Genomic DNA, 13,581 nt, shown 5'->3' with positions numbered 1-13,581 from the left:
TGAGTGTACTACCCAAAGCAATTTATAGATTCAATGCAACCCCTATGAAGCTACCAACAGTATTTTTCAGAGAACTAGAGCAAATAATTTCACAATGTGTATGGAAATACAAAAAAACCTCGACTAGCCAAAGCAATATGGAGAAAGAAGATGGAACTGGAGGAATCAACATGCTTGACTTCAGACTAAACTACAAAGCTACAGCCATCAAGACAATATGGTATTGGCACAAAGACAGAAATAAAGATCAATGGAACAAAATACAAAGCCCAGAGATAAATCCACCCACCAATGGACACCTTATCTTTGACAAAGGATGCAAGAATATACAGTGGAGAAAAGACAATCCCTTTAACGAGTGGTGCTGGGAAAACTGGCCAACCACTTATAAAAGAATGAAACTAGAACACTTTCTAACACCATACAAAAAATTAACTCAAAATTGATTACAGATCCAAATGTAGGACTAGAAGCTACAAAATTCCTAGAGGAAATCATAGGCAAAACACTCTTTGATATAAATCACAGCAGGATCCTCTATGACCTGCCTCCCAGAATAATGGAAATAAAAGCAAAAATAAACAAACAGGACGTAATTCAATGTAAAAGCTTTTGCACAACGAAGGAAACTATAAGCAGGGTGAAAAGACAGCCTTCAAAATGGGAGAAAATAATAGCAAACGAAGCAACTGACAAAGAATTAATCTAAAAAATATACAAGAAGCTCACTACCAGAAAAATAAATGACCCAATCAAAAAATGGGCCAAAGAACTAAACAGACATTTCCCCAAGACAATGTACAAATGGCTATCAAACACATGAAAAGATGCTCAACATCACTCATTATCAGAGAAATTAAAATCAAAACCACAATTATGTACCATCTCATGCCAGTCAGATTGGCTGCTATCAAAAATTCTACAATCAATAAATGGAGAGGCTGCAGAGAAAACAGAACCCTCTTACACTGTTGGTGGGAATGGAAACTAGTACAGCCACTATGGAGAACAGTGTGGAGATTCCTTAAAAAACTGGAAATGGAACTGGCATATGACCCAGAAATCCCACTGCTGGGCATACACACTGAGGAAACCAGAACTGAAAGAGGCATGTGTACCCCAATGTTCATGGCAGCATTGTTTACAACAGCTAGGACCTGGAAGCAGCTTAGATGTCCTTCAGAAGACGAATGGATGAGAAAGCCCTGGTACATATACACAATGGAATATTACTCAGCTATTAAAAAGAACAGATTTGAATCAGTACTAATCATGTGGATGAAACTGAAGCCTATTATATGGAGAGAAGTAAGTCAGAAAGAAAAACACCAATACAGTATATTAATGCATATATATGGAATTTAGAAAGATGGTAACGGTAACCCTGTATGTGAGACAGCAAAAGAGACACAGATGTATAGAACAGTCTTTTGGACTCTGTGGGAGAGGGAGAGGGTGGGATGATTTGGGAGAATGGCATTGAAACATGTATAATATCATATATGAAATGAATCGCCAGTCCAGGTTTGATGCAGGATACAGGATACTTGGGGCTGGTGCACAGGGATGACCCAGAGGGATGGTATGGGGAGGTAGGTGGGAAGGGGGTTCAGGATGGGGAACACGTGTACACCCATGGCAGATTCATGTTGATGTATGGCAAAACCAATACAATATTGTAAATTAATTAGCCTCCAATTAAAATAAATAAATTTAAATTTAAAAAAAAAGAAAAAGAAAAAAGAGAGAAGAATCAAATCAACAAACTTAGAAATTAAAAAAAAGAGGTTACAACAGACAAAGGTGAAATACAAAGGATTATAAGAGACTATTATGAACAACTCTATGGCAATAAAATGGATAACATGGAAGAAATGAACAGATTCTTTAAAAAGCTCAATCTTCCATAACTGAACCAGGAAGAAAAAAAAAAAAACTAGGCACAATCCAATTAGAAGTTCCAAATCGAGGCTGTGATCAAAAATTTCCCCAAAGACAAAAGACCAAGAGCAGATGGCTTCACAGGTAAATTCTAAACATTTACAGATGAGCAAATGCCTATCCTCTAAAACTCGTTCAAAGAATTGCAGAGGAAGGAACACTTCCACATTTATTCTACGAGGCTACCATCACCCTGATACCAAAACCAGACAAGGACAACATGAAAAAAGAAAACTACAGGTCAATATCACTGATGAACATAGATGCAAAAAATCCTCAACAAAATTTTAGCAAACAGAACTCAACAACATATCAAAAAGCTCATACACCATGATCAAGTTGGGTTTATTCCAGAGATGCAAGTATTCTTCAATATATGCAAATCAATCAATGTGATAGACCATATTCACTAAATGAAAGACAAAATTCGTATGATAAACTAAATAGATGCAGAGAAAGCCATTAAATTTAAAAATTTTAAATTATTAAATTAAAAACAAATAAAAAATAAACTAAAAAAAAGAGAAAAAGTTGAAATGACTCAAATGTCCATCAACTGGTGATCGAATAAATAAAACATGCAATGCAATAGTATTTGCTCATCAAATGAGTGGAGTTCTTATACATGCTATAACATACTATAGCTCCAAAAAGATTACATTAATTAAAAGAAGCCAGGAACAAAACGCTGCTTGTTGCATTATTCCATTCATGTGAATGCATTTGCCCAGATTAGATAATTCTCTGAAGACAGGAAATAGAGGAGTGGATGCCAGGGCCCAGATGAAGGGGGAAATGGAAAATGTCTACCAACTGGACAATGTTTCCCATTGGAGTGATGAAAATATTCTAGAATGAGGCAGTGATTATGGTTATGCAACCTATGAATAAATAACAAATCAATGAATTATACATTTTAACTGGTAAATTCATGGTACATGGACAACATGTCAATAAATAAAAAGTGTTTTTAAAAAAACTGCTGAACTTAACTTCTATGTCCTGGAATATTACCCTTGAAAAATAAAGGAGAAGTAGATATTATCATAGGAAAAAAAATTAGGGAATTTATTCTCAGCAGATATCTGGTCTGTAAGACATGTTACAAGAAGTTATTCACACAGGATAAGATAATATTGAAGAGAAACTATAAGTTAAGAAAGGGTGTCATGCTGAAGTTTGTCAGGAAACAACAAAATTCTGGAATTATCCTTCAATGAAAAAATGAATTAGAAGAAGCATAAATGAAGGAAAATTGAAATGAAGGGTTCTTTCTTATTATTAATTGGTAAAGGATAAATACTTGTTTGGGCTTCTCCATCTTTACTTTTTACTGATTATGAATCTTCATAATTAAAATGGGTTTCATGTAAATAAGACATATTTTGGCTCAGCAGTATAGGATCTTCCTGTAATGCAGAAGCCATAGCAGACGCGAGATCCGTCTCAGGGTCGGGAAGATTCCCTACAGAAGAGCATGGCAACCCACTCCAGTATTCTTGCCTGGAGAATCGCTGTGGACACACGAGACTGGTGGGCTTACAGTCCATGGGGTGGAAAAGAGTTGGAAACGACTGAGCAACTAAACAACAACAGACCCACCTTCCTAAGTAACTCTGAAGATACTAGAAAGAGATGAGAAAATTCTCAGCCTAAACAAAGCAAAACAAAATGCCTAGACAGTAGAACTGAATTATAAAATACCTAGACAGTAGAGCTGAAGTATAAAAGATTTTAGACAATAAAATCTCTCCCAACAGTAGTGTAAGCAGTGTGATCCACACAACAGAGAAGCAATTTTTAATACCCACTCAACAGAACTTTCTAGTCACATTCAGAAATTAAAGGAAACAAAAATGCTCAGAAAATAAACATGGTATAAAATGTACTGATCATTTTATGTCTAATTATGACTGTAAAAGTGTAAGGGAAATTTTAAGAAAAAACATCTGCAAAATATGCAGTTTTAGAAACACCAATGAATGTAATTTTATTTTCTTTTTTCCATAGTCTCAAAATAACTGAAAAGTAAGAATGAATTTCACTTTAAAACATATTTTTCCAAATTCAGCAGGAAATTTTATGTTCAAATATAAAAAGATTTTGTACTTTTCAAGCCAAGAAAGTTTGTACATTGCAGTGAATACTTTCTTTCACTGATTTAGACATAAATAAAAGCACATCGTGTGTCTTTACCTTGACTGTCTGTGGTATCACTATGTATTTAGAGTCAACTGTTTGAATGTGGGGTGTATATTAGTACATTCCTTCAGGGACTGCAGGCTGTGCAGGAAGTGGTCCCAAGGCCTTGCAAACCATTAAGCATGCTCTGTGGAATGGAGAAATGGTAACATGGCAGCCTGTGTTGGCGACAAATGTTTAACAGAGTCTTCTCTTAATTAACCCCCTCATAGAAGACAGTGAATTTTTAAAGAGAAGTACTAAAACTATGGCCGTATGAAATTACATATATATGTACACACCTATCTACACATATGTGTGTGCATATGTGTATATATATGTGTATATATATAGACTAAAATTTTGTACCTTGTGAATAATAAATAAAATACTAAAACCTGACATATATGACAACAAACTTTTACAACTTAAACCAACAAAATTTGGTCTTGCAGGGGAAAAATATTTAATTACTGACACTATTTAAAAATTCTGAAGTATGGAGATGGTAATAAAAATAGAACCAGTTTTACTTGGTTTTATTCTTGTAATAAAACTCTTCATGGGCAATGCCCCCCAGTATTGCCTGCACTGGATGTGGGCCACTCCCTCTGCCCCACCTGTGGAAGGCCACTGTTACATTCTAAATTCCTTAGCTAAAAAGGTCCTAATCATTATTGGCTTTGTGACCTCCCAAAACCACCATTATTTCCCTTGCTTTCCTCCCTCCTTCCTCCCCACTCTTTCTTTCCTTTTCTTTCTTATTATACAATTGTTAAAGATTACTTTCCATTTATAGTTATTACAAAATACTGGCTATATTCCCCATGTTGCACAATACATCCTTGAGCTCATCTTACACCTAAAACTTTGTACCTCCAACTCCTCCAACTCTGTACTGCCCCTTCCCCTCCCCACTCCTCTCTGGTAACCAGTAGATTGTTCTCTCTATCTGTGAGCCCCTATTTTTGTTATATTCTCTACTTTGTGGTATTTTAAGGTTCAATAAGTGATATAATACAGTATTTTTCTTATTTTATTAAGTATTATACCTTACATGTTGCAGCAAATGGCATTATTTCATTCCTTTTATGGCTGAGCAGCATTCCGTAGGTCTTCCTTGGTGGCTCCAGGGCGAAGAATCCGCCTGTCAAGAAGGACATATGGGTTCAATCCCTAGGTAAGGAAGATCCCTTGGAAAAGGAAATGGCGACCCACTGGAGTGTTCTTGCATGGAAAATTCCATGGACAGAGGAGCCTGGAGGGGTAGGGTCCATAGGGTCGCAAAGAGTGGGACATGACTTAGTGACTGAACAATGAGTGTCCCATAGTATATACATAGGGATTCCGGGATGGCTCAGACGGTAAAGTGTCTGCCCAAAATGTGGGAGACCCTGGTTCGATCCCTGGGTTGGGAAAACCCCCTGGAGAAGGAAATGGCAACCCACTCCAGTACTCTTGCCTAGAAAATTCCATGGGTGGAGGAGCCCGGTGGGGTACAGTCCATGGGGTCGCAAAGAGTTGGACACGAGTGAGTGACTTCCCTTAATGATTTCCCTTAGTGACTGAACAACAACGACTGTCCCATAGTATATATATATACCACATCTTTATCCATTCATCTGTTTATCATCTGATGGACATTTAAGTTGCTTCTATGTCTTGGTGAATGGTGTGCTTCAAGGAACATTGGGGTACATGTGTCTTTTTAATTAACATTGTGCTTTTAAAAAATATATATATCCAAGAATGACATAGCTAGGTCATGTGTTACATTTTTCATTTTTTGAGAAATCTCCTGCCGGGGTCCAGCCCCGGCTGATCCAGGGAGTTTGAAGTGGGGACGGCATTGGCGAGGATCAGGATACAATAGCTTCAGTTAGATATTAATTAGAGATATACAGAGTAATAGAATGAGGATAGCTCAGTAGGAAAATTCAGTGGAGAAAAGAGGCTGAGTAGCTTGGTTTACACGGGAGACCAATAAAACTTCAAGACAAGAAGTTTGCACCACTTACGTAGGCCGCAGGCGTCCTTCCATTCTCCTGAAGGAGAGGAGACACTGAGGCCTCCCCGGTTGGATCTTAGAAGCCCAGGCATAATTAGTGAGCATGGTGGGTTCTGCACTCCAGATGGAGACTCAGCCAGAGTTTGAGAGAGAGAGAGAGACATGGGGAGATCAGTCTTTCGAGGAACTTATCCCAATTCTTTATTTTCCATGGTCTACTTTTATACACTGAGATGTTATGCAAAAGTCACACGGGGTCAGCAGCCCTGACTTTTATCAAAGTCAGGTGCTTCATACAAATGTATACAGAGGTCTTAGGGATGTTACATCATCTTCTGGCCAGGGGGTCTGCTGACAATTTATGACCCTCTCCTTGTGACAGCAGTCAGTCAACCAGGACACTCATTTCTCCAGGGGTGATTATTCTTAAAACAGACGCCACCCAAATAAAGTTACATTCCTATAGGGTGAGGGTGTAGTGGGTTTTAGTTAAGGAAAGAATTTACTTAACTTAAGGTCTAACGTGATTAATATCAAAGGTTAATACTTATTTCTATATATTCATTAATGTGTGTAAGGGCAGGGGATGTGGAGACTTAGCAACAAACATTGGCTCAACAAGTGAAAAACCCTTCACCAATACAATTTCTAATCAGCCCACTATACTTATACTAATAATTTTCTAACTTCTCTAAAGAACCTGTTTTTAGAAGGTTTAAAGCATCTTGTGCCTCTCACGGTTGGGAGGCTGTGAGCAATCACATGTGGACGGACAAGCCTGTCAGGCAGGCTAGAGAACCTTCAGAGGAGTTTGTAGGTTGAAACACTCCTATCACACCCAGGAATTTTTATTAACTGGAGCTCTAAGTTAACTCCTTCTCCGAAAGAGGTGGTGGGGGACAGCCCCCCGTAAAGTTAGAGGTGTAGGTGAGAGCACAAAGTAGTAAAGTAGGCAGGCTCTGGTTATGGGGGTAGATGCTTGAGGATGTCCAGGGGGACTCCTGAGGCTCGATCCCGCCTTTGTGTATGTCGAGCCTCCTTCCTCATGACCTTTGCCACAGGTGGAGTGCCTCACGCTGGCCCCCAACAATCTCCATACTGAAAACCACAAATATTTTACTCCTAAGAACTACCTTTTAGCAAGCAAGTTTGAGTTTTTGAGGCTGCTAGTTGCTGACATCATAACTTGAGGTGTAATAAACACTACTGTGAGGTAGGTGCCAAAGGGGCAACTACTTTGTATGCCTTTTTTAGCAAATAGCACTGCCACCCCTCGCATGACACAGCTCCCCAGCTAAGCTCCCAACTCTGCAGTCACACACAGAAACACAAAGTCCTCTTCCTCTTCTCCCATGAGAAGTGTATCTTTCGAGCTCAGTCTGGACCCAGTTCTTCCTCCTATTTTCTGGCTAACTGGACTTTTTGTCCCATCTCCAACTCCACAGGACACATCTCCCTCCCTCTTCACACATTTATCCCTTCCCTGTCCTCTCTGCCCCCCCCCACCCCCCACTGCTTATCAGAGAGCTCAGAGACAGATAATTCCACATTAGGTTGATTTTATTTAAAGTTCATTATTAATGTATGCTGTTGGTATAAGATTCAACGTCTGTACTGTTGGCCATTTCTCAGCGGCAAGATCCTTGAAGATTTCTGAGGTCTCTAGCCATGCTCTGAAGTCACTGGCTGCCCACTGGTCTAGCTGGAATGGCAGGGGTCCCCACGATCCCTGGGACCTCCTCCGGTTATTCTGATTCAGTTCTTCATTCACCTTGGAACACTGGCTACAGATTTTTGAGCCTTTGATTTTCTTCAGTTTCTTTAGGTGGGTGTTTCTGAGAAGATTCTTGGTCAGCTTTGGTTGAATTGCTTATTTACCCTCACGGTTACCCAGGCCACCTGGAGAAAACAAGAGAGTGAGTACAGAATGGCATTGGTTTGAGGAAGAGGGTGAAGATGGATGGGAATGATGGCTTCAGGAGAAGGGGTGTGGGCAGAGAAGAGGTATATGCCTGGCAAAGACAGGGGAGGGCTTCTTATGGGGAGGTGTCAATGGGCAAGAGGAGCTTGGATGGGTTCAGGTCACCTTGACACATCTTTTGGGCCTTAGCTGATAGGGGGTTTTCATCTTTTCCTCCTGGGTATCCGGAATCCACTGTTCCATAACTGCTCTAGAGCCTTGTGGCTTCCCAGTCACCTTAGTCGTTTTGAAGACTCCCAGTGGTCTGCTCCAGAGCCCCCAAGCACCCTTATACATACCCCTACCCAGGGGGGCATATCCTTATGCTTTATGAGGTCAGCATGTCACTTCCCCAGGCAATGGTGGCCCTGGGTGAAACTTGACATCACAAAGCCCCATCCTGACAACATTAGGAAAGGATGCGGAGCAATTCAGATGATTTTGTGGGAGAAATGAGGCATTTTTAATGCCCCTTAAGAGCCCTTCAAACTCACCTCATCCTCATCTCTCTCAGGCAACTCTCATGGGTTACATGACAGGGAGCATGCATCCCCTCCAAACCTTGCCTCACAGCCACAGTACTCAGGCTTTCATTCTGTTCTCTCTCACCTTTCACCATTATCTAGTTTTTAATATCTTGCCTAAAATCCCTCCATGATAATTAGGCTGTATTGAAGTGTTTTCAGAAATCAGAATCATTCCACTTTCCTCCTACAAGGTGGTCATAAAGCACCTTGAAGACCATTTAATTCTGGGCCATCTTCCAGAAACCTTTTCCATCCCACCTCCTTTTCTCAATGTTCACCATTATATATATATATATATATATATATATATATATATATATATATATATATATATACTCCTAATTCCAAACTCCCAATCTTTCCCACCTCTCGCCCTTGGGAACCACAAGTCTGATTTCTGAGTCTGTTTTCCTTCATACATATGTTGATTTCTGTCGTATTTTAGATTCCACATCTAAGTGATATCATATGGTATTTGTCTTTCTGCTGCTGACTTGCTTTTTGTTGACTTAGTATGATCAGATCCATCCCTGTGGCTGCAGACTGCATTCTTTTGGTTTTTTAATTTATGGTTGAGTAATAACATCTTTATCCATTCATCTGCTGCTGGACATTTTGTTTGATTCCATGGCTTGGCTATTGTGAATAGTGCTATGAACATGGGAATATATGTATCTTTTTGAATTAGTGTTGTCCGGATATACGTCCAAGGATGGGATTGCTGGGTCATATGGTAGCTCTACTTTCAGTTTTTTAAGGAACCTTCCTACTCTTCTCCATAATGGCTGCACCAATTTACATTCCTACTAATCATGTAGGAGGGTTCCCTTTTCTCCACACCTTCTCCAGCATTGTTTGTACATTTTTTAAGGACTGCCTTTCTAACCAGTATGGGCGGTACCTCACTACAGTGTTGATTTGCATTTCTTTAATAATTAGCAGTAGTCAAGGTGAATTCCTTGATTCCCAGGGTCATGCTATGGTGACTGGTGTCATTTTCACTTGGTTAATCTTTGGTGAAGAATGTGATGTTGTTGTTGTGCTTAGTCACTCAGTTATGTCTGACTCTTTTCCACCCCATGGGCTGTAGCCTGCCAGGCTCCTCTGTCCATGGGGTTTCCCATGCAAGAATACTGGAATGGGTTGCCATGCCCTCCTCCAGGGGATCTTCCCAACCTGGGGAATCGAACTCAGGTCTCCCACAGCACTGGTGGATTCTTTACCACCTGAGCCACCAGGGAAGCCCAGAGAATACTGGAGTGGGTAGCCTATCCCTTCTTCAGGGAAACGTCCCAAAACAGGAATCAAACTGAGGTCTCCTGCAAGAATGTGTGGAGATGTGCTATTTGCATCTCTCTCTCTCTTTTTTTTTTTTTTCCCCAGAAACTAACAGTTTTTTCAGATGGAAAAGGTGCTCAACAGGTTGCTTTCCACAATTTCAAAGGAGGATTTCCTTCTGTACCTCCTCACTCCAGCACTTTCTTCCAGCGTGTGAGGGGAGCTTTAAAGCTGAGTTGGGAATAGTTCTTCATAACAGGAAGGCCAGCGTGGAGCTGGGGCCCTAGGACCTCTTGGGTTTTCAGAAGACTCCTGCTTTAAACTGTCAGTAAGTACTGGGGAGGGTGCTTATCTGTGCTTGTCCAGGTGGGTAGCTGATGTGGACAGGAGCAGTGAGCGTGGGCAGCCAGCCCATGGGGGCCAGGGGAGAGGAGTGGGGTGGGGTGTGGAAAGCCAGGCCCTGAGAGGCAGGGCGCCCACACCAGGATGCCAACGCCATCCCCTGAGTGTTCGGAAGCCAGACTTCAGCACTGGGGAAAAGGAACACAGGATTGCTGGCCCCTCAGTGGCAGAGGTTCAGTTCCTTCACCATCCCAGTTCTGTGCTGGAGGGGGCAGGGGGTGTGTCGTAGTGGACGTGCATGTCCAGGTTTGCGCTCAGGCAGACCTGGTGGTACTACCCTCAGCCTTGAGGCGAGAAAGGGGTAGAGCTCCGACCCTGGGGGGGTGGGGTTGGGGTGGGGTGGAGGGCAGCAGCCTGGGAAGGGACGCCGGCATTTCACGGTTTCAAAAACCCCCGGATCTCGGGCTGCACGTGGGAGTATGGTTCCGCATGGAAGATGGTGATGCGCTCGAGCTGGTGCACAAACACTCTGTGCTCTGAGCGCAGAACGCTTCCCAGCAATCCTGCACTGAGGCACCAGATTTTAACTTTCCGATAGGGGTTTTCCCGAAGGCATGTGCGCTTGGACTGCTGCTGCACCCCCCGCCCCCGCCCGCCCTGTCCCGCCCTGCACCGCGTGATTAAACACTGAATGCCGCTCAGAACTCCCCCATGTCTCCAGAGGCACCGTTCCAGGGAAATTGCAATTCCAGGTTGCCATTGTGGGACTCTTTTGAATGTTGGATACAAGGGCCTCCAGGCCCCTGAGGGTGGAGAGGGGGCGGGAGGTCGAGAGGAAGTGTCCTGTGACATCTCTATGTGAGACCCTGGTCTCATGTGATTTGTGTGTACATTCGTGGCCAGGTATGTTTTTTGTTTTTTTTTTTTTTTCTGGCATGAAAGAAGATAGGGGAAACATACACACATAAACAGACAGTGATGCAAGTGTGTGGATGGCACTAGCTGACAGCTTTACAGCAATACTGGAGCTCCGCGTGCATGCATACTCGCCCGCCTTCTCATCTGGATGAAGAACCATCTTGCAGTACTGACAGGCCAGCCGCAAACCACGGTTTCTCCGGGGGACCGCCCCGTCTCCCTTAAGGCCTCTCCTCAGAGCTCTCTCTCCCTGTGGTTTGCCAGCTGCCCTGGGAGCAGTGCCAGGATCTACTCAAGTGAGCTGAGGTTCCTTTAGGCCCTTCACAGGTACTCCTTTCTCCTGTTTCTTTGCCCGAGTCCTTTCTTCCCTGTACAGGACAGGATGCCAAGGCTCTCAGGGACCTACGGTGCCAAGTCAGGTAAGGTGTTGGTGTATCCCATCCCTCCCCTCACATCTCTCCATTTTCTTTTTTTTTTTTAAGAAACAAGATTCTTAACTACATACTTTTGTCTTTTTTTTAAGTTGAAGTCTAGTTGCTTTAAAATGTGGTGCCCAAACTAATACAATTATGTAAAGTTTAAAAATAAAATAAAATTTAAAAAAAAATGTGGTGCCCATCTCTGCTGTACAGAAAACTGACTCAGTGATTCACACAAAGACATTCTTGTTTTATAGCCTTTTACACTTTGTCACAGGATACTGACTATAGCTCCATGCATTCTGCAGTAGGACCTTGTTGTTTATTCTAAATGTAGTAGTTTGTATCTACCAAATCCCTACACACAGTCCATCCTTCCACTCTCCCCCTTGGCAAACACAAGTCTGTTCTGTATGAGTCTTTTGTTTGTTTTACAGGTATGATCATTTGTGCCATATTCTGGCTTCCACCCCAGGCTTCCCTGGTGGCTCAGACGGTAAAGCGTCTGCCTGCAATGCAGGAGACCAGGGTTCGATTCCTGGGTCAGGAACATCCCCTGGAGAAGGAAATGGCAATCCATTCCAGCACTCTTTCCTGGAAAATCCCATGGACGGAGGAGCCTGATAGGCTACAGTCCATGGGGTCCCAAAGAGTCTGACATGACTGAGTGACTTCACTTTCACTTTTCACTTTCATGCATTGGAGAAGGAAGTGGCAACCCACTCCAGTGTTCTTGCCTGGAGAATCCCAGGGATGGTGGAGCCTGGTGGGCTGCTGTCTATGGAGTCGCACAGAGTCGGACACGACTGAAGCAACTTAGCAGCAGCAGCATGTACAGATGTGAGAGTTGGAGTGTAAAGAAAGCTGAGCACCAAAGAATTGATGTTTTTGAACTATGGTGTTGGAGAAGACTCTTGAGAGTCTCTTGGAATGGAAGGAGATCAAATCATGAGAACAAGGCAGGAGGAAAAGGGCACAACAGAGGATGAGATGGTTGGATGGCATCACCAACTCAATGAACATTAGTTTGAGCAAGCTCCGGGAGTTGTTGATGGAAAGGGAAGCCTAGCATGCTGCAGTCCATTGGATCGTGAAGAGTCAGACACAACTAGTGACTGAACTGACCTGGCTTCCACATATAAGTGATAGCGTATGGTATTTGTCTTTTTCTGTCTGACTTATTTCACTTACTATGATAGTCTCTTTGTTGTTGCGTAGTCACTGAGTCATGACCAACTCTTTTGCAGCCCCATGCCTTGTAGCCCACTGGGCTGCTCTGTCCCTGGGCTTTCCCAGGCAAGAATCCCAGAGTAAGTAGCCAGTCCTTTCTCCAGGGGATCTTCTCAACCCAGGGATCAAACCTGGGTCTCCTGCATTGCAGGCGGATTCTTTACCACTGAGCCACCTGGGAAGCCCATGATAATCTCTAGGTCCATCCACACTGGTGCATTGTTTCATTCTTTTCTTTGTGGCTGGGTGGTATTCCATTAAATAGGCATCATGTCATCTTTGTCCATTCACCTCTCGCTGGACTTTAGGTTGTTTCCATGTCTTGGCTCTTGTGTGTAGTGCTGCTGGAACATAGGGGTGTATGTACGTTTTTGAATTACAGTTTTGTCTGGGTATGTTCCCAGGAGTGGGATGCTAGATCATATAGTAATTCTGTATTTAGTTTTTTGAGAAACCTCTTTACTGTTCTCCATAGCAGCTGCACAAATTTACATTTCCACCAACAGGGTTGGAGGATACCCTTTTCTCCACATCCTCTCCAGCATTTTTTTTTTTTTTTACTTTACAATATTGTATTGGTTTTGCCATACATCAACATGCATCCACCACGGGTGTACACGTGTTCCCCATCCTGAACCCCCTCCCACCTCCCTCCTCATACCATCCCTCTGGGTCATCCCAGTGCACCAGCCCCAAGCTTCCTGTATCCTGCATCGAACCTGGACTGGTGATTCGTTTCTTATATGATATTATACATGTTTTAATGCCATTCTCCCA

The sequence above is a fragment of the Bos mutus genome, chromosome X (assembly GCF_027580195.1).
Source record: "Bos mutus isolate GX-2022 chromosome X, NWIPB_WYAK_1.1, whole genome shotgun sequence".
Taxonomy (NCBI): domain Eukaryota; kingdom Metazoa; phylum Chordata; class Mammalia; order Artiodactyla; family Bovidae; genus Bos; species Bos mutus.
This window is presented reverse-complemented; position numbering follows the sequence as displayed.